Raw genomic sequence first — 23,559 nt, forward strand, 5'->3', positions numbered from 1 at the left:
CTACCTTCTTCAATGGTGTATTGCCATCAAGATCACTGAGGTTGATCTTACAATTCTTCTTCATTAGAAAATCCACCATTTCTGCTTTGCCAAAGGCACAGGCATAATGTAGAGCACTCCTATGAAAGTAAGAGACTTTGTTAGGATGTCATAAAATACCTCTCAAAAATCTACAATTATTAATGAAATTATAAACATTAAATAACAGGCAATTTCTCTACTATCTTTTGGGGAAAGTACAATGTTTATGAGCTGTTATTACATACTAAATTAATGAATTAACAGCCTATTCTATTGACTTTTTCTTTTGCCTTTCTTTTTTTGGTACTTCTAGGATTGGAATTCAGGAGCACTTGACCCAAAAGCCATATCCTTAGTACTTTTTATTATTACTACTTTTAATTTTGAGGCAGGGTCTCACTAAATTGCCCAGGCTGGCACTTAACTTGTAATGCTTCTGCATCAGTCTCCCAAATCACTAGAATTATAGGCATGAGCTACTGTGCCTGGTCCCACTGATCTTTTATTTTTGTTTATTCTGTTTTTGTGTTGCTAGGGATGGACCCCAGAATCTGGAGTCTCCTAGGTAAGAGCTTTACCACTGAAACACATTCTAATCTGAGAGCATTCCACTTGCCTATAAAGAGCATGGCCCTTGAATCAATTTCAACATTGGCTGGAATTCTTCTTTAACCTCTGTGACTCACTAGTTAGCCCTCCTATCCCTCAATTTTATCACCAATAAAATAAGGATTAAAGTCAGTAGTTAACTCCCAGGATAGTACAGTGATGCTTAAATGGTAATCTATGCAAAAATTTGAACAGTTTCTAGAACAAGCAACAGTTCAATAATCATTGCCTTCTTGGCTATTGTAATCATTACTGTTACTATGAATCAACAGAGTATTTCAATTCATAAGATAGTACTATTATAGTGATATTACAGATATCTTTCAAGGACTATGTTTTTCAGTCAGTCTTCACTGCTCTTTTTTCTATCATTTGAACATCACTGACATTGGGATGCCATTAAAATTTAGGCCACATCACAAGTATAATTGGAAACTCAATTTTTTTATTCATACATGAAATAAAGAACCCTCACATAATATACAGTGCCTTATCTTGAGTGAAATGTAATGCAAACAAGAGGTCTATAGTAGTTCTAGTCATATGGGTGGCATTGAATTTAATATTAATTCTTAAAATTATTGTAGGTAAAGAGAGGTGAATGATAAAACAACAATAAAAGACCAAATTTAAAACATAATAATCCTTTTCTTTTTTTTTTCAACTAACTTAGAGTGATAGAAAATGTAAGACCCAAATGAACTAGCATGGTTCACTTTATTCAATATTTAGAGTTATAGGATATATGTAAATCAGGTATTTCTAATGTTCAATATTTATTAATACCCTAATTTTTAAAACAGTTTAGTTTCCTACCTGCAGAAGTGCATCTGTGTGAGGAAAGGGTTTACTTGAAATCAAGTCCTATCTCTTCAGTTTTAAATTTCTGATCAAGTAAAAATAAACCTTATAGAGAAGAGTTTTAAGAGACCTTATGTCAATGATATACTAGGTATTCAGTGTATGGGTATAAATGAATAGAATGAAAGAACAGGTAAATATGCTTGAGTTCAGGTTTTTAAGCAAAAATTAGGAAGTAAAGCAGTACTTTGGTAGTAGTAATAATCTTTTACACTTGCTCTCTTCTTTTTTGTCAGCATGCCCTAAAGCAGAATTAACTTACATTTATGTAACAAGCCCTACATATAAAAATTTATGTGTAATACTTATAAACACAGATAAAAAGTTTTCTTTCACTTCTACATAGAAATGTACAAGAAAACACAAATTCCTCTTTATACATTTTGTGTTGACAAGGACTGTCCTAAGAAAGAATGAACTGAAAAGAAAAATTCCTTTTTATCTACCTCTTTAAAAACTTTTATTTGTTCCATTTTGGTGCTGGTGACTGGATGCATGCCCTTTAGCTTGATAAAGTCAAACTGACTTAAATCAGACAAAGTACTCTTTTGCAGATGCTCAAGAGATGTTTGGATATAGGAAAAAATATTTGTGCCCCTAGTAAGAGAAGAAACTTAATTCTAACATTAAATGAAATACATTTCTCAGCTATGAAGTTTTGAGAATGCAAGAGGAGTTGTACTTAGACTCTACTGCTTAAGGTTAAGCTGCATAACACTCCTCAAATAGATGATTTGATGGTAAGTTCTGTTCAACATTTAAAAATGTATACATACCTACCTAACAATGCTTATATACTAAATATTTTTCCATATATTTGCATTCTTTGTATTTTATCCTGTTCTAGGCACTTATCTTTTGGCTGTTGGCAAACAAGTAATTTGTGAAAGTTTATAATTTTTTGATACCCACATTGGCAAGGCTTTGTTCATTACAAACATTTTCATAGTGTTATCATGGTCTTATAATACTGCAAGCATGTGGGACTCCAAAATGTTATAACTTTGATATTTATTATTTTTTAAATTTTTGCAATATTGATAACCATAGAAAGAGCTCACATTTTGGGGACAAGGAGTATTCCCTTCCACAAAACCACCACCAGGGCCCAGGCCCATATGGATATCCTTAGTCCCTTGGGAACAAGGAGGGCAAGGGACATTAGGGGAGCAGCAGGCAGCCTGGGAATACTGGGAACCTTATTTATGCTGCTCCCTTGGCACTAGTGACTGAAAGTCTGCACTTACTGGATGCTGTGAGCCAATGCTCTGTTCTCCCTGCTTGCATAAACAAACAGTAAGGCACAACTACAGGAAACTGTATTGGAACAGAGGAAACAACAATATTGTGCAAAACTTTTGATAGATTATTTTTAAGTGTAGTCTGTCAAACTGGTGACAAAATTGGAAAAGCACCATGTTTGGTGCTTTGGGTAGTGAGCAATCTACCAGTGAACTTTATTGTCTACTCTCTTGAAAGGTAACAAGTCTTTGCAGAAAACTCAGGGCTCTTCCACAAGTCTTTCTCTGAAGACGGTTGACTGGTGAAGAGGACACCAAATTATCCTTCAGAATTTGATTAAATAGTGAGTCAAGCCTGTGAGAAGTAAGTGTTTTCTTCTTCTTTTGTAACTTTCACAGCAATGTTATAAACAAAAGAAGAAAAACTGGTGGAGCCATGTTCTTCATTCAAGGAGTTGTTCTAAGTTTTCTCAGTAGACAACACATAGTGGATTATATCTGAAGAACTCTTTTTACAGCCCTCATGTTGCTATATTATGAGCAATATTTTTCTCATTATGCACTATTCTACAATGTATATAATGTACATTTGAAAATTTGTACATTAATATTAAACTGCTGTGTGTACTTAACTGTTAAACAGTCTACAAGGAAACCAGTTGAAATTTTGCTTTTCTTTTACTGCTCATTAAGAGGACCTGGGTGAGATCTGTTTCTTGACTGCTCACTGTCAGGCACCTATCATCTGCCATTGGCCTGCCTGTTGCCTGTCCATCACCTGCCTTTCACCTACCCATCACCCATCACACACCACCAGAGGTTCACCTCCCAATCGTCTGACAGCTGCCAGTAGACTGACTGCAGACTGCCGGTGGAGCACCAGCTGCCTGCCATTGCCTGGAAGTTCACTGTTACTGTACCTACAGGTTTGGTTACATGTGGCTGCCGCCATTTTGAGACAAGAGCCAGGACCCATAGGACCCCTGACCGGACTGACTGAGTCACGTCTCCAGGATCCCTCAGCCCAACTGATCACTCCCTGCCTCTGGGGCCCTCACATCGACGGATTGCTCCCTGCCACCAGAACCCCCAGACAAACTGACTGTGTACTATCACCGGGGCCCCAGACTGACTGATTCCACCCTGCCTCCAGGATCCTGCAACCACACCAAACACACTGGACTTCCAGGACCCCTGCCGGACCAAACACACCCCACCTCTAGGACCTCCAGCCGACCAAGTCCACACCCCAAGCTGTAGCTTCCCATTTGCCAACACATTTAAAGCCAGAGCAGCCATCTTGGATAGTCCTGGAAACCGTAGCTCTGATCTTTAGGTGGGGAAAATCACATCCTGAGATGCCTGCTGGAGACTTGAAGATCATTGTCAATACCTCTCATGCATCAGGCTACTGAACACTGGGAGGTTTGAATACTATGTGACTGTTACACTGTAGATTTTCTTTCTTCTCCTTATTAAAAAATTTAAGTTTTTATTTCTTTACTTTTCTTGCTATCTTTTCCTTTTGTTTACCTGTTCCCTCAGTCTCTTTCTCCCTTTTTTGCATGACAGTATCCAATTTCATTTGATTACACTCTCATACTTTCTGTTATCTAGAACTTCTGTATATTCTATTCTTATCCCATTAACAGCCCCATTCTACATCGCTCTGCATCCTCTTTGTCCTCCATTAGAAACTGCAGACATTATTGCAAATCTGTTTGTTTTACTGATGATAATATTTGAACTCATTCTGTTTATTATGACAATATTTTTATTGTCCTCATAGGGGCTATTTGGTCTAGGATTGCATAGTGTCTGAATTGGGCACTGATAATATTGATCTCCCCTTAAATGAAATGTTTTGGAAACCTACAGGGCCACTATAAGTCTATAGGGGGAAATCTGCAATACCCCAGATCTGCACAGCTAAAGGGGAAGATACATGACCAACATGAAAAAACAAGGGAAGCAAATGATCCAAACAAATCTAGATTCTATATTTACAGAATCCAATGACAGAAATGGTAGAAAAAATGTCAGAAAAGGACTTCAGATTATATATGATTAACATGAATCGTGAAGCAAAGGATGAGTTAAGAGAGCAAATGCAGGCAATGAAGATAATACCAATAAGTGGTTGAAAGAGTAACTGCAGGAAGCAAAAGATCATTTCAACAAAGAGATAGAGATTTTCAAAAATATAAAACTTGATATGAAGGAAAGAGTAAGCCAAATAAAAAACTCAATGGAAAGCATGACATTCCAAGTGGTCTAGACCACTTGGAAGACAGAACGTCAGACAATGAAGACAAAATATTTAATCTTGAAAATAAAGTTGCCCAAACAGAAAAGATGGTAAGAAATCATAAACAATATCTCCAAGAACTATGGAACATCATGAAAAGACCAAATTTAAGAATTATTGGGATTGAGGAAGGCACAGAGAAACAAACAAAAGGAATGAACAACTTCTTCAATGAAATAATATCAGAAAATTTCCCAAACATGAAGAATGAAATGGAAAATCAAATACAAGAGGCTTACAGAATACTAAATGCATAGAATCAAAACAGATCAACACCAAGGCACATTATAATGAAGATGCCTAACATTCAAAATAAAGATAGGATTTTGAAGTCCATGAGAGAAAAGCATCAGATTACATATAGGGGGAAAGCAATATGCATAGCAGCAAACTTATCAACCCAGACTCTAAAAACTAGAAGGGCCTAGAACAACATATTTCAAGCTCTGAAAGAACATGGTTGCCAACCAAGAATCCTATACCCAGCAAAACTAACCTTCAGATTTGAAGATGATATAAAAACCTTCCATGATAAACAAAAGTTAAAGAATTTACAAATAGAAAACCTGCACTACAGAATATTGTCAACAAAATATTACATGAGGTGGAAATGGAAAACAACAATGTAGGTCAGCAAAGGGAGGAACTACCTTAGAGAAAAACCACTCAAAGGAGAAACCGAGCCAACTTAAAAACTAAAAATAAGCCAAATGACTGGGATACAAATCATATCACAATAATAACCCTTAAAGTTAATGCCTAAACTCATCAATCAAAAGACATAGACTGGCAGAATGGATTAAAAAGAAAGAGCCAACAATATGCTGCCTGCAAGAGACTCATCTCATAGAAAAAGACATCCACAGACTAAAGATAAAAGGATGGGAAAAAACCTACCATGCACATGGACTCAGTAAAAAGTGGGGTTTCCATCCTTATATCAGATAAAGTGGACTTCAAGCCAAAGTTAGGCAGAAGGAATAAAGAAGGACATTTCATACTGCCTAAGGGAATCATAAATTAGGAAGACATAACTATAGCAAATATTTATGCCCCAAACAATGGTGCATCCCTGTACATCAAACAAATCCTTCTCAATTTCAGGAATCACATAACCACAACACAATAATTCTGGGTGACTTTAACATACTAGATAGACCTTCCAAACAAAAACCAAGCAAAGAAACCATAGAACTCAATAACAGAATCAATAACCTAGACTTAATAGACATATATAGAATATTCCATCCATCAATGAGCGGATTCACTTCTCAGCACCACATGGAACCTTCTAGAAAATAGACCATATGTTATGCCACAAAACAGCCCTTAGGGAGATGCAAAAAAATAGAGATACTGCCTTGTGTTCGACCAGATCATAATGGATTGAGAGTAGAAATCAATGACAAAATAAAAAACAGAAATTACTCCAATACCTGAGGACTAAATAATATGCTATTGAATGAAACATGGATAACAGAAAACATAAAGGAGGAGATAAAAATATTCTTAGAGGTCAATGAGATCAATGATACAACATATCAACGTATCTGCGACACTATGAATGTGGTACTAAGAGGAAAATTCATTGCATGAAGTGCATTCCAGGAAAGAATGCAAAGTCAACAACTAAATGACCTAAGATTACAGCTAAAGGGCCTAGAAAAAGAAGAACAGAATAACAGCAAAAGTAGTAGAAGTCAGGAAATAATTAAAATCAGAGCTGAAATCAATGAAATTGAAACAAAAGGAGCAATTGAAAAAAATTGACAAAACAAAAAGTTGGTTCTTTGAAAAAGTAAACAAAATAGACAAACCCTCAGTCACACTAACAAAGAGAAGGAGAGAGAAAACTGAAACTACTAAAATTCAATGATGAAAAAGGAAACATCATGACAGACACTGAGATACATAACATAAGAAGAAGCTACTTTGAAAATCTGTATTCTAACAAAGTGGAAACTACCGAAAACATTGACAAATTTATAGAGACATATGACAAACTGAACCAGGAGGACATACACAATTTAAACAGATCAATATCAAGCAATTAAATAGAAGAAGCCATTAAAAACCTACCATCTAAGAAAACCCCAGGACCAGGTGGATTCTTAGACAAGTTGTACAAGTCCTTCAAAGAAGAACTCATTCCAATAATTCTCAAAGTATTCCAGGAAATAGAAAAGTAGGGTACCCTACCAAACTCATTCTATGAAGCTAATATCACCCTCATCTCCAAACCAGGTAAAGACACATCAAGGAAAGACAATTCAGACCAATATCCTTGATGAATATAGATGCAAAGATTCTTAACAAATTATTGGCAAACCGTATCCAAAAACATATTCAGAAAATCATGCACCACGATCAATGGGGTTCATCCCTGGAATGCAATGATGGTTTCATATCCATAAATCAATAAACATAATCCATAATGTCAATAGACTTATGGATAAGAATCATATGGTTATTTCCATTGATGCAGAAAAAACATTCAACAAAATACAACACCCCATTATGCTCAAAGCACTAGAAAAAATAGGAATAGTAGGAACATACCTGAACATTGTAAAGTTTATTTATGCTAAGCCCAAGTCCAACACCATTCTTAATGGAGAAATACTGAAAGCATTCCCTTTAAAAACCAGAACAAGACAGGGATGACCTCTTTCACCACTTCTCTTCAACATTGTCCTTGAAACTCTAGCCAGAAAAATTAGACAGAATAAAGAAATTAAATGGATACGCATAGGAAAAGAGAAACTTAAGCTGTAACTATTTGCTGATGACATGATCCTATATTTAGAGGATCCAAAAAAGTCCTCCAGAAAATGTCTAGACCTCATTATGAATTCAGCAAAGTAAAATTCAGCAGGCTATAAAATCAAAACACATAAATCTAAAGCATTTTTATACACAAGAGATGAAACATCTGAAAGGGAAATGAGGAAAACAACTTCATTTGCAATAGCTTCAAAAAATAAAATAAAATACTTGGGAATCAATCTGACCAAGGTGGTAAAAGATCTCTACAATGAAAACTACTAAACATTGAAGAAAGAAATTGAGGAAGATCTTAGAAGATGGAAAGATCTCCCATGTTTTGGATAGGCAGAATTAATATTGCCAAAATGGCCATACTACCAAAAGTGCTATACAGATTCAACGCAATTCCAATTAAAGTCCCAATGATGTACCTCACAGAAATAGAGCAATCAATCATGAAATTCATCTGGAAGAATAAGAAACCCAGAATAGCTGAAGCAATCCTTAGCAGGAAGAATGAAACAGGGGGTATAATATTGCCAGAACTTCAACTATACTACAAAGCAATAGTAACAAAAATGGCATGATATTGGAACAAAAATAGACAGGTAGATCAATGGTACAGAATAGAGGACATGGACACAAACCCAAATAAATACAATTTTATCATACTAGACAAAGGTGCCAAAATTATGCAATGGAGAAAAGATACCCTCTTCAACAAATGGTGCTGGGAAAACTGGAAATCCATATGCAACAGAATGAAACTAAACCCCTATCTCTCACCCTGCACAAAAATCAACTCACAATGGGTCAAAGACCTTGGTATAAGAGCAGAGACCCTGCATCTTATAGAAGAAAAATAGGTCCAAATCTTCAACTTATTGGCTTAGGATCAGACTTCCTTAACAGAACTCCCATAGCACAAGAAATAAAAAAAAAAGAATCAATAACTCGGACAGATTCAAACTAAATAGCTTTCTCTCAGCAAAGGAAACTATCAGCAATGTGAAGAGAGAGCCTACAGAGTGGGAGAAAATCTTTGCCACTCATACTTCAGATAGAGCTCTAATTTCAAGAATATATAAAAACTCTACATGAAGGATACAAATAACCCAATCAACAAATGGGCTAAGGATATGAACAGATGCTTCACAGAAGATCTATAAGCAATCAACAAACACATGAAAAAATGTTCACCATCTTTAGTAATAAAAGAAATGCAAATCAAAACTCCCCTAATATTCCATCTCAACCAATTAGAATGACAATTATCAAGAATACAAGCAACAACAGGTATTGGAGAGGATGTAGGGAAAGGGTACACTCATACACTGCTGGTCGGTTTGCAAATTAGTGCAGCCACTGTGGAAAGCAGTGTGGAGATTCCTTAGAAAACTTGGAATGGAACCACCATTTGACCCAGCTATCCCACTCCTCGGCCTATACCCAAAGAACTTAAAATCAGCATACTACAGAGATACAGCCACATCAATGTTCATAGCTGCTCAATTCACAATACCCAGATTGTGGAACCAACCTAGATGTCCTTCAATTGATGAATGGATAAAGAAACTGTGGTATATATATAATGGAATATTACTCAGTTATAAAGAATAATAAAATTATGTCATTTGCAGGCAAATGGATGAAATTGGAGAATATCATGCTAAGTGAGATAAGCCAATCTCAAAAAACCAAAGGACGAATGATCTTGCTGATAAGTGAATGATGACACATAATGGGGGTGGGAGGTGGGTAATAAGGGAGGAAGGAGGGACTGTATAGAGGGAAAATAGGGGTGGGAGGGGCAGGTGAAGGAAAAAATAACAGAATGAATCAATCACCATTATCCTATGTAAATGTATGATTACACAAATGGTATGCCATGTACAAACAGAAACAACATATATCCCATTTGTTTAAAATAAAATAAATTTTAAAAATTCAGTTATCAATATATTAAAATCAATTAAATATTAAAAAAAAGAGGGCCTGGGTGCTACACCTCCAAGGTTTGCAGGTCCCCAGTACAGTGGCCTCCATGGGGTTCTGAAAGTCATCTCCTGGTGAAAGGAGACCTGGTCTCCCTTCTGCTCTGCCCCAGGAGCAGATCCTGAGTAGTGCAGCCCCATCAGTCCCTCTTCCCCGAATCGGCCCCTTGTCCTTCAGCCCCTGACTTCATAGACTTCCCCATACCTGTGTCTTTTATCAGGGTCATCAACATCACCTCCCTGAGATAAAAAATGCTTTATTGCAGCTAAATTGCCAATCTTTACAGTCTCTTGGAATCTGTGAATCCTGCCCTCCAAGTGTAAGGCAACCAATTTCTTCCAGGCCGACTTCATCAGGAAGCCTTGTATACCCATTCCCCTGGGGGCTTCCTCAGTCTCTGACTTAATCCTCCCCAACAGAAGGAATCACTGTCAAGTACCCTAACTGGACAGTTACTGTCAACAGTGGAATAGCTGTTGCCAAGAAACCCCATAAACACAACTGCCAGCAGTGGAATGTGATGGTCAGCAATGATGGGCTCCAGGAGGGCTTGCCACCACACCATCTTATATCACTTTTACATTATCATATGGAGAATTTATTAATATTAAAATCCACAGAAGATCTGAAATATCATATCGGTTTAAAATACAGATAATATATTAGTATTAATGCCACAGTGCACTTATTTTATCAGTTAATGATATATGTGGATATTATATTATTATTTAAAAGATACAGGGAGCAATCATATTAATAATAAATGATATTTTAACCTTTATCATATTAGAATTAAAGGGCACAATTTATATATGATATTATTTTGTGATCAATTGCTATGGATATAATATGCTTGTCATATCATATTAAAGGCTACAAGGCACCTGACACATGAATTCTTCATGGGTCATGGGAAAAGCCTACCAGTCCTAAAGGACACAGGGAAGCTTCTTGGTTAAGTTTTGATATTACAACATGTACAACACAGCAAAATTAAATACCCAAATATATCAATTTTATCACTTTTTCAAGGTATAATTTGGATCTCTTTTCAGCTCTAAAGTCCAAAAGGCAGCTATTTTATCAGTTATAGATGCTATGAAATGGTATCTAGTCAGTATTGAAGGCCACAATGCATTTCTGACATTAGTTTAAACACCATTAGGAGGATAATTTACTAATTTGGAAAGCCCCAGGGAGCTGTAACATCAATTTCAATTTTCAAATACAGATATCCTAGTAGTATTAATGCCACAGGACAGTTAGAATATGAGAATTGAAGCTCTATGTGAATGTTAGATTATTACTAAAAGCCTGCAGGGAATGATTAGTAACAAATGCCACCATATGGTTATCATATTAACATTAAAGGCCACACTATATATGATGTTATATGATCTGCATGAATACAAGTGACATTAAAAACTAATGACCACAGGGAATACCACCTGGATTTTCTGTCTCATGTAAAAGGCCACAAGGTTGCCCCATTATCAGTTTTTAAAGCTATAATATGGATACCATGTCTGTATTGAAGGCCACAAAGCAGTTTCTTTATCAGTTTTCAATGCTACAACATGGATTTCAAATGAGTACTTAAGTCCACAGGTCACCTATTTTATCATTTTTACATGCTACAATATGGAAAACATCTTAATATGCAAGGCCACCAAGCAGCAATTTTATCAAGTTTTTTTTAAATTTTATTGTAAACAAATGGGATGCATGTTGTTTCTCTGTTTGTACATGGAGTAAAGGCATACCATTTGTGTAATCATAAATTTACATAGAGTAATGCTGTTTGATTCATTTTGTTATTTTTTCCCTTCCCCCACCCCTCCCACCACTCTTTTCCCTCTATACAGTCCTTCCTTCCTCCATTCTTGCCCCCCTCCCTAACCCTAACTCTAAACCTAACACTAACCCCTCCCACCCCCCATTATGTGTCATCATCCACTTATTAGCAATATCATTCATCCTTTGGTTTTTTGAGATTGGCTTATCTCACTTAGCATGATATTCTCCAATTTCATCCATTTGCCTGCAAATGACATAATTTTATCATTCTTTATGGCTGAGTAATATTCCATTGTATATATATACCACAGTTTCTTTATCCATTCATCAATTGAAGTACATCTAGGTTGGTTCCACACTCTGGCTATTGTGAACTGAGCAGCTATGAACATTCATGTGGCTGTATCTCTGTAATATGCTGATTTTAAGTCCTTTGGGTATAGGCCAAGGAGTGGGATAGCTGGGTCAAATGGTGGTTCCATTCCAAGTTTTCTAAGGAGTCTCCACACTGCTTTCCAGAGTGGCTGCACTAATTTGCAGCCCCACCAGTAATGTATGAGTGTACCTTTCTCCCCACATCCTCGCCAACACCTGTTGTAGGTTGTATTCTTGATAATCGCCATTCTAATTGGGATGAGATGGAATCTTAGGGTGGTTTTGATTTGCATTTCTCTTATTACTAGAGATGTTGAACATTTTTCCATATGTTTGTTGATTGCTTGTAGATCTTCTTCTGTGAAGTGTCTATTCATTTCCTTAGCCCATTTGTCGATTGGATTATTTGCATTCTTGGTGTAGAGTTTTTTGAGTTCTTTATAAATTCTGGAGACTAGTGCTCTATCTGAAGTATGATTGGCAAAGATTTTCTCCCACTCTGTAGGCTCTTTCTTTGCATTGCTGATAGTTTCCTTTGCTGAGAGAAAGCTTTTTAGTTTCAATCTATCCCAGTTGTTGATTCTTGCTTTTATTTCTTGTGCTATGGGAGTCCTGTTGAGGAAGTCTGATCAAGTTTTGATACTATAATATGGACATCATGTTCCCAGTAAGGTCACAGGCATGCAAAATGGATTATCATTTTCTACAAATGCACAAGGCAGCCTTTACATTAGATTTGAATGTTATAGTATGGCTAGCATAACATAAAAGGTCACAGGGAAGCATTGATATTAATTTTATATGCTACATTGTGATATCAAAATAGTTTTATAACCAGAATAAGTTATATTAATTTTACTTCCTAAACTATGGATATTTTATTATGTTATTATTAAAGGGCATATTGCAGCTGTTACATTAGCATCTATGTATTAGCAAATATCAAACTGTGATTTAAAGTCATTAGTTTGGTTAACCAAATGTATGCATGTGATTAAAATGCAACATTGCTATGATTGTAATTCCATCAGAAAATTATTAAACTGCAATTAAAACATAAACAAGTCCTATGTGTCCACTAGGAATCTCCTCAGCTCATTACTTTAACAGGTTCTGAAAACTAGTTTTTATTAAATACACTCTTTCATATTTCTCAGCTCTCACATTTCATTTTTTACATTTTATTTGTTAAATGAAAGAAAAAAACAAGGGGGGCATTGTTAAAAAAATGTTGTGTCCCTTTCCCAATGTAATTCTTAAAAGTGTACCAGCAGGTGTCATATCCATATTGCTGTATAGAGACTGATATGGTAAAATGAAAAAAATAAAGTAAAACATCTTTTTGTAGTTTTAAATTACAAAGTTTCAGCAACACATTAATGACTGATGAGCTTAACCCTGTTTTCATGATTCATAAATTAGCTTATAAATTAATCTTAAAATCCAGCAGTATGTAAATGTGGCTTTCCCTCAATACAAAATTAGATATGATCACATTTTAAAGATATTTTAGAGCAGATGTCAAGATGTTAAAATCATAAAATTTCCAAAATGTAACTAGAAAAACAGTTGTTTTATTTAATGTGTACATATAAACCAAATTCCTAGCAGTCTTTTTTCCTACCCACATTTTAAAAAACACCTTGAGACTGGGATGTAGCTCAGCAGTAGAGCACCTACCCACTCTCCTGAATAGCTAGATGGTGCACCCAATACTGCAAAAAATTAAATAAAATAAATGCCTTGCTGTTTTTTCTAACCATAAGTTATGTAAGAAGGAAATCAAAACTCTAAAATATTTCACCCATCCTATCACAGAACATGCCTTAAAAGAATCTTCACCAACAATATCTGCATTTCTATTTTTATTTAACATTAAAGTGCTTGTTGTTTAATATCAATCATCTTCTCAGGCAACTGTGGCATCCTGTAATCTAAGCTTCAATAAATCTTCATTACGATAAAAGATCTTGTAAGAAAATCTGACTCTAACTGTGGTGTGGTAATAGAGGTAGGTCTGGCTGACTTCAAAAGATTGAAATACAAAAGGCTATTTCATTGAAGCAAATGGGAAGCCTTGAATTGTTTTGTTTGACGGGAGTGAGGTCCCACTAGCAATTAGGGTGTTGAGGTTTCACTTCCAGACAGCCAGTTTGAGAGAATGCATCATCTATCTTGCTGCCTAGAACACCACAGGGTCATCTTCAAACTGGCCTAGTAGTGAAGGAACTTATGGTTCCTCCTTTCTATGCTACATCTTCACCCTTAAAATAACAATCTACTAAGTTAAAGAAAAAATAGTAAAGTATGACTTCAAATTTTAACCTTCAAACACACAAAGTTCTTTGCAAAAATCAAAGTATAGGGGCTAGGGTTGTGACTCAGTGGCAGAGTGCTTGCCTAGTATGTGTAAGACCCTGGTTTCCATTTTCAGCACCATACATTAATAAATAAATAAAAATAAAGATCCAGTGTCAACAAAAATGGATAAATATTATTAGGAGTTTTACTACTGTCATTTTTATTCATGCAAAAGATATCATGAGGGCTGAGGGTGTAGCTCAGTGGTAGACTACTTGCCTAATACACATGAGGCCCTGGGTTTGATTCCCAGCACCACAAAAAAATAAAATAAATAAAAAATTATGAATCTACTTTTTTCCACATTTGCCTTTTTATTTGTTGTATATGATTCTGATGCTTCCTTATTCATTCTGTAACTATTATACACTTGAACTGTTTCTGGTTGTTAATAATATATTACACCACTATTTTTATAGAAATGCTTTTTCTACCTTCAGAATAGATAAATAAAATGAATTGCTATGCAACAGATAAAATCAAAAAGATTAAAAATCATGATATTAGTAATATTAGCTGGGCATGGTGACACACACCTGTAATCCCAGTCACTCAGCAGGCTGAGGCAAAAGGATTACAAGTTCAAGGTCAGCCTCAGCAATTTAGGAAACCCTGCCTCAAAATAAACAAGTAAAAACAGGTAGAGGTATAGCACAGTGGTACATTGTCCCTGGGTTCAATTTCCAGTAGTGTAGCTGGAAAAAGAGAAGAGATCTCATTAAGAAGATATCATGTAGAACCCATGCAGTGGCACATGCCTGTAATCCCAGTCACTTGAGAGGCTGAGGAAGGAGAATTAAAAATTTGAAGGCCAACCTCATCAACATAGTGAGATCCTGTCTCAGAATGAAAAATAAAAAGTGTTGGGGATGTAGCTCAGTGGTAGAGAACACTGTGTTTAATCCCCAGTACCAAAAAAAAAATCATAGAACTCAACACTAAAATTGGCAAATTATATTCTACTTAAGTTTTACTTAGTAAACATGACTTACAAATGTTTCTAGCTGGTCATGGTGGTACTTGGTGGAAAACTCAGTGACTCAGGAAGCTGAGGCAGATGTATTCCAAGTTCAAGGTCAGACTGGGCAATTTAGGGAGCTCCTATCTAAAACAAGAATTAATAGAGATCAGGGTTGGGGAAGCAGCTCAGTGGTAGGGCACTGACCTAATTGGTGATTCACCCACTACCTACCTCTTATCTTGCTAGAAGCATAAGCTCCATGAAGGGTCTTTATTAGATACTTCCCTGCTCTTTAGAGTGCCTGAAATAGAGCCTGTTAAATGCCTTCCAAATACATGTAAAGATTTGGCAAGCAGAGTGGATATTGACAAGGCAGCAATTTTATCAAGTTTTGATACTATAATATGGACATCATGTTCCCAATAAGGCCATAGGCATGTAAAATGGATTATCATTTTCTACAAATGCACAAGGCAGACTTTATATTAGATTTGGATGTTATACTATGGATATCATATTAACATAAAAGGCCACAGGGAAGCAACAATATTAATTTTACATGCTACATAGTGATATCAAAATAGTATTATAACCCAAATAAGTTATATTAATTTTACTTGCTAAACTATGGATATTTTATTATGTTATTATTAAATGGCATGTGGCAGCTATTATATTAGCTTTAGGTGGTTATTAGCATTAAAAACCACAGGTCATATATTAAATTAGTTTCTTTTCTTATAGTATGGACATGACATTAATAATTAAGCACAGTACACATGAAACATGTATTCTCATTTTAGTGTGAAAGGCTGCAGGGTAGCTATTTCATTAGTTTTGGATGCTATGTCATGTATGTTATATTAACATTAAAGGCTACAGGTAATATAGCATATTAATTTTACATGCTATACTATGGATATCTTGATAATAGTAAAACTACAGGGCAGTTATTAAATTTACATGCTATGGTATGGATATTATTTCAATATTAACAACCAAAGGTTAGCATTTATGTCTCTCTTAGATGCTGCAGTATGGATAGTTTATTAATAATAAAGTTCACAGGGCAGCTAAAGTATTAGCTTTAGAGTTTATACAATGGATAATATGTTAGCATTAAAGACAACAATGCAGTTACTATATTACTTAAGAATATATACATTACATAAGTATTAAGATCCAGTAGACTGATATTTTATTACTTGTAGATGCCATAGTTTGCATATCATGTAAGTGTTACAGGTCACAAGGGAGCAATTACATTATTTTAGATTGGCTACCATATTAATATGGTCATAGGCAAGCTATTATATTAACTCTAAATGCAATAGAATGGATGTACTATATAGTATAGTATTAAAAGATCACAGGGCAGCTACTATTTCATGTTCAGGGAGCACGTTTTGATACATTTTTAATATTAAAGGCCACAATACACTGTAATATTAGTTTTAGAGGTCACATTGTAGATATAATATTAATATTAAATGCCACAGGATAGCTATGATATGCTACCTTATGCATATTGCATTAGTCATAATGGCAACAGGACAGCTGTTTTATGAGTTTTAGATGCTACTGTATAGATATTATGTAGCATTAAAAGGCCACAAGGCAGCTATTTCTTCAGCTTTTAAGGTCACAATATGTATTCATACTAATATTAAATGCCACAGGGCATCTCTTACAGTATTTTAAGATGCTATAGTACACATATTTCATTAGTATTATAGTCCTACATTTTGTTATTGTGTTTGTTAAAATGCTATAATGTGGATATTATATTAGTATTTAAGTCCACAGGACAGCTATTATACTAATATTCAATGATATAGTACTTATATCATGCTAGTATAATGTCCTGAGTACCTACTATATTAATTGTAGATACTATGTTATGAATATAAAATTAATATTAAAGACTATAGGGCAGCTATCATATCACTATTAGATGGTATAGATTGTATATTATATTAGTATTAAAGGTCACAGTGTGGCTATAATATTGGTTTTAAAAGAATACAGCAGGGTTGGATGCAGTGGCACAGGTCTGTAACCACAGTGGCTCAGGAGGCTAAGGCAGGAGGATCACAAGTTCAAAGTCAGCCTCAGCAACTTAGCTAAGTCCTAAATAACTTCACAAGACCCTGTTTCAAAAAAAAAAGAATAATAAACAAAAAAGAGCAAAAAATGTGGTTCAGGGGTTCAATTCCTGGTAACAAAAACCAAAAAGGTACAAAGGAAAACCATTCTTTATTATAGATGGTTATGTTAATATTAAAAATCACAGTTCAGTCATGATGCTATAGTATAAATGTTATATTAATACTGAAGTCCATATGACAGTTATCACATTAGTTTAAGAAGTATATTACATATTATTTAAAGCCACAGAGCAGATATTGGATCATATGGTTATACATTGATTTTATATTAATATTAAAGGCCACAGGACAGCTAATACATTAGTACAAGATGCTGTAGTATACTTGTTATATTAATACTAAAGGCCAAAGTTCAACTATTATATGAGCTGTGTTATTGCATCAATATTAATTTAATGCAAAGGCCAGAAGACAGCCATTATATTAATTTTCAATGTTGTTCTGTGTGTACAATATTAGTATAAAAAGAGATACGGCAGCTATTATATTAATTTTAGATAGCAAAGCATGGGTATTACATTGATGTTAAAGGTCAAAGACAGCTGTTTCATCATTTTGAGGTACTAATGTCTGGCTACATATTACTATTAAAGGCCACAGGACATATATTAGTGTAAAGTTCTGTAGTATGCCTACTATATCCATATTAAAACTACAGGGCAGTTGTTATATTTATTTTAGATGTAATAGTATGGACATTATATTAGTATTGAAGGTCACAACACAGCTATTCTACTAGTGTTAAATGTGACAATATGCATGTATTAATGTTAAAGGTCACAGAGCAGCTATCAATTTTCCATGATGTAATATGGATATCATATCAAGAATAAGAGCCAGAGGGCAGTTGCTATATTAGATTTAGAGGCCAGAGAATGGATATTTGACTAACATTGAAGTCTTGCAGCAATTATATTAGTTTCAGATGCTATTCTATGAAGATTATATTAATATTAAGAGGCACAGAGACACTATTACATTAGTTTCACATGCTATAATAAGAATATTACATTAGCATTAAAGGCCACAGGGAAGCTATTAATTTTAGATGCTGCAGTATGGATTTAAATTAATAATGAGAGCCACAGGACAGATATTATGCTACTTTTACACTGTACAGTAAACATGTTATATTAATATTAAAGTTCAAATATCAGCTATTATGCTAGCCTTGGATACAATAATATGGATATCATATTAGGATATAAGGTTATAGGACATATATTACATTAGTTTAAACTGTTTAAATAGCGATATTACATTAAATAAAGGCTACATATGACATTTTATGTTAGGTTTTAATTCTATAGCATGGATAGTACATTAATATCAAAGGTCCAATACATCCATTGCATTAGTTTAAGGTGCTGTAATACAGATATTACATTACTATTCATAGCCACAGGGCAGATATTCTATTTGCTTGAATATTAGGTATGGATATTATTTTTCTACAAAAGGATACAGGTCAGTTATTACAATAGTTTTGGATTTTATAGCATGGATATTGTTTGAATGTTAATAGTCACAGGACAGCTATTATGTTAATTTTAGATGCTATATTATGGATATTATATAAATATAAAAGACCACGGGACAGGTATTGTACTAATTTTAAAGAATGCAATACATTTCTCATATTAACATTAAAGGCCACAAGTCATCCCTTATACTAGTTTTAGATCCTATAGCATGGATATAATATTAGTACTAAGGGCAAAGGATATAGATGGTATTAAGATGTCATATTATAAATATTATATTGATGTTTAAGTCCACAGTGAACCTATTATATTAGGTAGACATGCTATCATATTGGATATGAAGTTAACATTAAAGAACACATGGCATCTATTATGCTAACTTGAGAAGCTGTAGGATACATAGCCTGTTAGTTTCAAGGTCACATCCAGCTAATATATTAGTATGAGATTCTGTAGTCTGGCTATTACAGATTATCAAGGGTCACTGGTCAGCTATTACATCAGTTTAGTTATAGAGGCTTCGTAATGGATATCACATAAGTATTAAGGGCTGCAGGGTAGTTATTATATTCACATTAGACATTTCAGAATGGACATCATATTAGTTAGAGGCAAATATATTGGATGTCAGTGTTACTGATGGACATTACATTAGTAGTAAAGGACACAGGGGCATCTATTAGATTAGATGAGATGAAACAGTTTGTATAGTACATTAATTTTAAGGTCCACAGGACCTTAGACTGAAAGAGTACATTACGTATATATTACTACTGTAAAAGATAGCAAAGCAGCTATTATATTAGTATTAGATGCTAATTAGATGGATACTTAGTTCATATAAATGCCACAACACACCTCTTATATTAATCTTTGATACTATGGAATGAATATTATAATACTTTTAAAGCCACAGAACAACTATTACATTAGTTTTAAATGGCACAGGATGGACATCTTTAGTATTATAGACCAAATAATATAATACCTATTCTATTAGCTTTAGATTTTAGAGAATGGATATGATTAGTATTAAAGATCACAGAGCATCCATTATAATATTTTGGTACCACAGTGCATCTCAATTAGTATTGAAGGTCATATGGAAGCTATCATACTAGTTTTAGAGGCCACAATATACATACTATATTAGTATGAAAGGCCACATAGCAGCTATAACAGCAGTTTTTGATGCTGTAGTATGGATATTATATTACCATTAAAGGTCACAGGACAACTATTATACTAGTTTCTGGGAACATGTTATTGCTATTATATTAAAGTTAAAGGCATCAGGGAAGTTATTATACTAGTTTTAGATGCTATGGTATGGATATCATATGCTTATCATAGGTCACATGGAAGTTATTTTATTAGTTTTAGATGCTACACTATGGATATTATATTAGCACTAAGTCAGGTATTATATTGAATTTAGATGCTCTAAATTATATTGAATTTAGATGGGCAGCATATTATTATTAAAGTCCAAAGACCAGCTGTTAGAATAGTTTAAGATGCTATTATAATAGTTTTAGATTATATATTATAGATATTATATTACTCTGAAAGGCCATGGGGCAGTTATTTTTTCAAATATAAATGCTCTACTATGGAGATTATATTAGTATTATGTCAACTGGAAAAATATTACATTAGCATTAGCTACTACAGTATAAATACTATATTAGTGTGAAATGCCACAGAAAGTTATTATATTAGTTTTAGATGCCACATAACAGTTATCATATTTATATGAAAGGCCACATGACAGCAAATATATATGTATAAGATGCTATAGTGTGGAGATTACTTCAATATTAAAGGCCATGGGACAGCTATTACCTTAGTTTAACGTGCAATAGCACTGATATTTCATTGATGTGAATTGCCACAGAGATGCTATAAATTAGCTTTAGATGCTAGAGTATGGATATTACCTTAACCTTAAAGGCCACCAGGCAGCTATTTTATCAAACCCTTAATCCTTTACATGGGGTGATACAATCCCCTTGACAGATGTCCTCCATTGGTCAGGTGACTCCCAAATGCTCTTCTAAGTCCATTCCTATTTTATTTTTCACTTATATGTGTTTTCTTCCTCTTGTTCTTTTCTTTGAGTAACATTTTTGTTTAGATTTTTAAAACATTTTGAGCCAGGTGTGGTGGTACACACCTGTAATATGAGCTATTCTGGGAGGTTAAGGCAGGAGGGTCACATGCTTGTGAAATCCACCTGGGCAGCTTAATGACAAGTCTCAAAGTACAAATGGCTGGGGATATTGCTTAGTGGTGGAGGGAGCACTGGCAGTGTGATGGAGGCCCTGGGGTCAAACCCCAGCAACACAAAATAAAGTAAACACTATTTTAAAATAATTACAATCTACCAGGAAGTTGATGAAATAATACATTTTGTATACTCTTCACCCAGTTTCCTTAAGTGGCATTCTGTTACATAACTAATACTAAGCCAGGATATTGACAGTGCTGTGACTGGTTATGAAAGGGAAACACTCTTGTAAAAGCAAACTGGTTTTACCATATGTGTATTGACAGTGATTGGACATGGCCTGGAAGGAAAAGCAGGTCCTGATCTCAAAATCTACAGGTAATTGTAGTCCTGTTGATGTTATACTTCAGGTACCCTGAGAATGGAGATATTTGGAAAGGAATAAATTTAAATATGTAGTTGGTACTTAAGCTAGGTTATGGCAATCACATCTTTTAAGTTAAAAATATCAAAGGAATGAGATTAACTCCCTCATCTTGCAGGATTTGTGCTAGTTAATAAAATCAGGAGATGAAACACACACACACACAAAAACACCAGGTGCAATGGGCAGGAGTTGGGGGTGTAGCTCAGTGGCAGAGAACTCACCTAGATCTTGTGATGCACAGAATTTAAGCCTCACCACCATGTGAAAATAAGGGAATCATGTCCATCTGCAGTTAAAAATAAATAAATAAGAAAGTAGAAAAATATATATAATTAATCAATTAACTTATCTATTTATTTTGGTACCAGGGATTGAACCCAGGGTTGCTTAACCACTAAGCTACACCCCAGCCCTTTTTGCTACTTTATTTAGAGATAGGGTCTAAGTTGCTTAGGGCCTCACTTCAAACTTGTAAGTCTTCTGCCTCAGCCTCCCAAGCTACTGGGATTACAGGTGTGTGCCACCGTACCCTGCCAGAAATAAGATTTTGATATCATTCTCTAATCCAAGAAGTCAGGGCTCTTTGAAGAAGTGGAAGACACTAGAACCAAGAGAATAAGTATAAAGCCATGGTAACATTTGAGTATCAGAGAGAACTTTGGAACAAAACAAGAAAATATGCTAAAGAACAACAGGAGATAAAGGAAAAAAAAGATTCCAGTGGAAAGACCCCAACGGTTAAACAAGGAATGAATTGAGAAATGAGGAACTACAGAATTGGATAATAAATAACAGCATAAGTAACAATTCAATGTCCAGAGTGATACAAATAAGTAACTGAATAGATAAATAAGTGGGTTGACTGGAAACCACTTGTGCAGAAGAATTCCAGATAATTGGGGCACACATTCAGCCTTCAAGGAGGTGGAGCTAACTCCCTGTTCCTTATGTACAGGCCATGCATGGTGACTTCCTCCAGAAGATCACAGACAATGTGGACACACAGAGACAGAAACATACCAATGAGAAACTGGATAGGCTCTGCCTCACACAGGTGAGCACAGTCAGTACTAACAGGATAATCCCCTTTGGGGCCTGAGATCACAGAGATGCTGTCCACCTCTGTGACAGCATCTCACAGACCCATAGCCCCAGGATAAATATGAAAATAAAAAGTAAACCCCAATAGAGAACAATGTAAAAAGTACCTGAAAGGCCCTTCTCAATCTTATTAAGGTCATCAGAACAAGGAAGGTCTTAGAAACTGTTCACCACAGAGAGAAGTCTATAGGGACAGGAATTGAATGTCATTTGGGATCCTGGATGTGGTCCTGGAACAGGAAGAGGAAGAACTAAGAATCCAAAGGAAATGCAACTGCACTAAGTGATAGCACATTAGTGTTTGTTCTTCATGACACCTTTTCTAGGACATTACCCATCTGAGACAGTGCATATAAATCATATCAAAAGAAAAATGAGGGACTGGGGAGATAGCTCAGTTGGTAGAGTGTTCGCCTTGCAAGCACAAGGCCCTGGGTTCAATCCCAAGCACGGCAATAAAAAAAGGAAAAAAAAAAAAAAAAGAAAAAGAAAAACGAGGATGAGGCTCCCTGGGAAATCTCTGCACTTTCTTTGCAATTTCTGTATAAAGATAAAAACTACTCAAAAATAAATCGTTAAGACATAGTTATATTTTTCAAACACTTGGTTGTTTATACAATTATAATTGCTGTTAACTGACATTCTAACCAGTTCTATATTATACTATTAATTCAAAAAGTATTTTAACAGAAAATTAAACCATTTCATCTAATATATGATTCAAGATAGTGCTACTTTTACAGGTTTTATGTTGAAATAATAACACACATAGGTCAACTTATATTTTTATGCAGTCACTAGGTACTAGGTGTAGTTTCTAAAAACTTGACCACTTTGCACTAAAATAACATTTT

General features: G+C 34.8%; 1 long non-coding RNA gene across 1 annotated transcript; it reads right to left on the reverse strand.

Moving 5' to 3' along the window:
- Window positions 1-23,033, reverse strand: LOC124973302 (uncharacterized). Its single transcript, XR_007106665.1, has 4 exons — window positions 22,813-23,033; window positions 21,826-21,890; window positions 15,327-15,439; window positions 1-119 (listed from the first exon to the last, which is right to left on the reverse strand). It is a non-coding gene; the product is annotated as an uncharacterized LOC124973302 (long non-coding RNA).
- Window positions 23,034-23,559: the final 526 nt, after the last annotated feature.

This window comes from Sciurus carolinensis (genome assembly GCF_902686445.1).
Source record: "Sciurus carolinensis chromosome 14 unlocalized genomic scaffold, mSciCar1.2 scaffold_115_arrow_ctg1, whole genome shotgun sequence".
Taxonomy (NCBI): domain Eukaryota; kingdom Metazoa; phylum Chordata; class Mammalia; order Rodentia; family Sciuridae; genus Sciurus; species Sciurus carolinensis.